We start from the raw sequence: 5,000 nt of genomic DNA on the forward strand, positions 1-5,000 counted from the left end.
CTTACGAGCGAGAGACGCGATCGCGTTGCTCACTGTACGGCGTCCGATACCGAGCCATCAGCATGTCGGTCCCCATGCGCGTTGCACTCGCACTCGCAGTCGCAAAAACGTGGGGCAAATATATTACGCGGAAGAGTTATAACAGACCGAGCCCCACTGCATGAGGGGAGTCTTTGTCACTAATGTACACAGATGGAACATTTTGGACTGGAACCAGATTACCCGTACACACGGCGCTGATTAGTAATCAATGCAGAGCCATCAAACTACAGAATATATATACAACTGTCCGTATACATGCTGAAAGAGTCTGCCCACAATGGGAACCACACGTCAGCCAGCCACTCTGATCACGCACCACTCTCTGCTTCTAACGGGCGCACATACAATATGTAAGCACCAGCATGGAACAACATCCAGTGCATCCTCTCCGCCACATTACACAATCCACACTATCACAACCAGACCAGGAGGTCCATGCGGAAAATACAATATCCCACCCTTTCGACATCCACCATTGCGCAGATCAGGCACCAACACCCACACATGTCCTATACAACGGTGCACCCAACATCACAATAGTACCTCCTGTCACAGCGCACAAACAATGACATGAGTCAAAGACACAGGTCTGACACAAGCATAGAATTGGAGCGCCGCCTCTAATAAGCCAAAGGTGCATCCTGACGTGACAAATCTGATCATGTCACAAGCATTCACTTACTATAATCACTATCAACGAACCTGCCGCCCCCGCCCCCCCCTACACCTTTCCTTACAACAACGTGTAACCTAACCTAACCTAACCTATGTTGTACCTTAACCTAACCTATGTTGTACCTTAACCTAACCTATGTTGTACCTTAACCTAACCTATGTTGTGCCTTAACCTAACCTATGTTGTGCCTTAACCTAACCTATGTTGTGCCTTAACCTAACCTATGTTGTGCCTTAACCTAACCTATGTTGTGCCTTAACCTAACCTATGTTGTGCCTTAACCTAACCTATGTTGTGCCTTAACCTAACCCATGTTGTGCCTTAACCTAACCCATGTTGTGCCTTAACCTAACCCATGTTGTGCCTTAACCTAACCCATGTTGTGCCTTAACCTAACCCATGTTGTGCCTTAACCTAACCCATGTTGTGCCTTAACCTAACCCATGTTGTGCCTTAACCTAACCCATGTTGTGCCTTAACCTAACCCATGTTGTGCCTTAACCTAACCCATGTTGTGCCTTAACCTAACCCATGTTGTGCCTTAACCTAACCCATGTTGTGCCTTAACCTAACCCATGTTGTGCCTTAACCTAACCCATGTTGTGCCTTAACCTAACCCATGTTGTGCCTTAACCTAACCCATGTTGTGCCTTAACCTAACCTATGTTGTGCCTTAACCTAACCTATGTTGTGCCTTAACCTAACCCATGTTGTGCCTTAACCTAACCCATGTTGTGCCTTAACCTAACCCATGTTGTGCCTTAACCTAACCCATGTTGTGCCTTAACCTAACCCATGTTGTGCCTTAACCTAACCCATGTCGTGCCTTAACCTAACCCATGTCGTGCCTTAACCTAACCCATGTCGTGCCTTAACCTAACCCATGTCGTGCCTTAACCTAACCCATGTCGTGCCTTAACCTAACCCACGTCGTGCCTTAACCTAACCCACGTCGTGCCTTAACCTAACCCACGTCGTGCCTTAACCTAACCCACGTCGTGCCTTAACCTAACCCACGTCGTGCCTTAACCTAACCCACGTTGTCGCCTAACGTAACCCACGTTGTCGCCTAAACCTGCTCTGTAATTGTTATACGACTCGTTCAATTAGTGTAGTGTTGCCCACCCGCAACCCTCGCAATATAGTTCGCTACTCGCACTCCCCGCTCCCCTGTGTATCGCTTCATGTTAAACACCTTGCAAGTCTTGCTCACTTTCCACATGCTCCTGCTGTACACTGTAATGTGGATGGCAGCAGGACGTACATGCCGCCCCTCCCCACGTCCCCACCTTGCCCCCTGCCTTCGCAAGCTGGTTGGTGAGAACTTTGCATGTTCAATGCCCTCCGCATGCGACGTACTCAGGCTACGTTGTGGTGCGGCCTGTGTCAACTGTCCGCTAATGTCGTACGCGTAAACCACAATCTGTACTGCACATTCGTCCTTATGTACTGAATGATACATCGTGGCACATGTGTGACCGTACAACGACTGCGCCCAAAAACGGCGGACCATACAGTGCAAATATTGTGCACGCAGCTACGTGTCGTCTCCCTATGAGAGCTGGATTGCAGTGTGGTACGCCATAGAGACGTGTGGGAGGAACGGACGCCGTGGATGGCGATCAGCATGAGCTGTCTGTTGATGTATTCGGACCTAGTCGTCTCTCCTCACACACCGTGATGGCATGGTGCACCGCGTTCCATATCTGCGACATGCTACAGAGGCCGGTTGACAGTCGTTCGAGCAATGGACATCGCATACGTACGGGGGCCACCTTCCACGTATTGTCTAGGCGTGCACATTTTGTTGCGTGTATGTGGGCAGACGTAGTGTGGCGTGACACCTGACACAGGCATGCAATAATCGTGGAAGTTGCAAATGGCGATGGACGCCTGCGTTTTCTGGTGAAGTTACGCAAATGAACAAATGGTAACCTGTTGTGGTGCGGTTGTTCTCGCTAGGGGTGAATCGGTGATGGCGACGATAGGTTGAGGTACTAACCGGTTGTTCCAGCGATACCCACCATGCCGACGAAACTGAACGGCATCTGGGTGTGAAGCGATACGCGGCGGTGGCTGGGTGGGACCGTCCCCGGCCGGTGAGGGGGCGCCTCCCGGCGTGCTGGCCGCGCGGTGCGTGGGCGCACGCGCTACAGCCGGCTGGTGGGGGCGGCCAGTGGCAGGCGCGCCGGCCGACGGACGCGGCAGGCGTCGCAGCTGCGCGCCGGCGCACCCTGCGCGCGGCGCCGTGCGGCCAAAGTAGGTCCTCGCGGGCCCGGTGCGAAGCGCGGTGGACATCTTCAGTGTGCTGGTCCGATTGAGGACTGTGTGCGTTGAGGATGCGCTGCCGCCCGGCGCTCGGCGCCGCGACGCCGTCTGCTGCTCGGTCGCCCCAGCGGTTCTCGCTGGTGGTTTGTATCGCAGCTGTGCGGATGTGTTGGCGCGTGCGCTGTGCTGGGAGAGTTCGCTTCGGCACCCAAGTGGGGCTTTTGTCCTTCTGTGGCGCTGGCGTTGGAGCTGCCGGTCACCGTAGGTGGCGCGTGTTGTCTCCCGCCGGCAATGCCACGACAGCACGCTCCCGGGCCTCTGTCGGCAGCGGCAAGCTCAGTTGGGAGCACGGGTGGTCGCACCGAAAGCGTCTACTCGCCTAACTCCGGGCGATTGCGCCTCTCTCGAACCCGACCAAGTACTTGGGACGGCGCTGCGCGCCGCCGGGACCTGAGAGGGTTTCGAGGTGTATTGTGCAGGGGAGCTCAGCCTCCTCCTGTTTGCAGAATGATTGAGCGGACGCTTGCGTGTTCGCGCGGGCCCCCGGGACACACTCCCGGGCGGCCGGCTGCTCAGCTCTAGTTGACGCAGCTCCCTGGTTGATCCTGCCAGTAGTCATATGCTTGTCTCAAAGATTAAGCCATGCATGTCTCAGTACAAGCCGCATTAAGGTGAAACCGCGAATGGCTCATTAAATCAGTTATGGTTCCTTAGATCGTACCCACGTTACTTGGATAACTGTGGTAATTCTAGAGCTAATACATGCAAACAGAGTCCCGACCAGAGATGGAAGGGACGCTTTTATTAGATCAAAACCAATCGGTCGGCTCGTCCGGTCCGTTTGCCTTGGTGACTCTGAATAACTTTGGGCTGATCGCACGGTCCTCGTACCGGCGACGCATCTTTCAAATGTCTGCCTTATCAACTGTCGATGGTAGGTTCTGCGCCTACCATGGTTGTAACGGGTAACGGGGAATCAGGGTTCGATTCCGGAGAGGGAGCCTGAGAAACGGCTACCACATCCAAGGAAGGCAGCAGGCGCGCAAATTACCCACTCCCGGCACGGGGAGGTAGTGACGAAAAATAACGATACGGGACTCATCCGAGGCCCCGTAATCGGAATGAGTACACTTTAAATCCTTTAACGAGTATCTATTGGAGGGCAAGTCTGGTGCCAGCAGCCGCGGTAATTCCAGCTCCAATAGCGTATATTAAAGTTGTTGCGGTTAAAAAGCTCGTAGTTGGATTTGTGTCCCACGCTGTTGGTTCACCGCCCGTCGGTGTTTAACTGGCATGTATCGTGGGACGTCCTGCCGGTGGGGCGAGCCGAAGGCGTGCGACCGCCCCGTGCGTGCTCGTGCGTCCCGAGGCGGACCCCGTTGAAATCCTACCAGGGTGCTCTTTATTGAGTGTCTCGGTGGGCCGGCACGTTTACTTTGAACAAATTAGAGTGCTTAAAGCAGGCAAGCCCGCCTGAATACTGTGTGCATGGAATAATGGAATAGGACCTCGGTTCTATTTTGTTGGTTTTCGGAACCCGAGGTAATGATTAATAGGGACAGGCGGGGGCATTCGTATTGCGACGTTAGAGGTGAAATTCTTGGATCGTCGCAAGACGAACAGAAGCGAAAGCATTTGCCAAGTATGTTTTCATTAATCAAGAACGAAAGTTAGAGGTTCGAAGGCGATCAGATACCGCCCTAGTTCTAACCATAAACGATGCCAGCCAGCGATCCGCCGCAGTTCCTCCGATGACTCGGCGGGCAGCCTCCGGGAAACCAAAGCTTTTGGGTTCCGGGGGAAGTATGGTTGCAAAGCTGAAACTTAAAGGAATTGACGGAAGGGCACCACCAGGAGTGGAGCCTGCGGCTTAATTTGACTCAACACGGGAAACCTCACCAGGCCCGGACACCGGAAGGATTGACAGATTGATAGCTCTTTCTTGATTCGGTGGGTGGTGGTGCATGGCCGTTCTTAGTTGGTGGAGCGATTTGTCTGGTTAATTCCGATAATG

The 5,000-nt window shown here is 53.4% G+C and overlaps 1 non-coding gene across 1 annotated transcript in view; it reads left to right on the forward strand.

Moving 5' to 3' along the window:
• Nucleotides 1–3,578: 3,578 nt before the first annotated feature.
• LOC124772353 overlaps nucleotides 3,579–5,000 on the forward strand; it is a 1,909-nt gene continuing 487 nt past the window's right edge. Inside the window, exon 1 of the ribosomal RNA XR_007013974.1 lies at nucleotides 3,579–5,000. This exon is cut by the window's right edge and continues 487 nt beyond it. This is a non-coding gene — a ribosomal RNA (small subunit ribosomal RNA).

Source organism: Schistocerca piceifrons, unplaced genomic scaffold (genome assembly GCF_021461385.2).
Source record: "Schistocerca piceifrons isolate TAMUIC-IGC-003096 unplaced genomic scaffold, iqSchPice1.1 HiC_scaffold_938, whole genome shotgun sequence".
In the NCBI taxonomy this organism is placed as follows: domain Eukaryota; kingdom Metazoa; phylum Arthropoda; class Insecta; order Orthoptera; family Acrididae; genus Schistocerca; species Schistocerca piceifrons.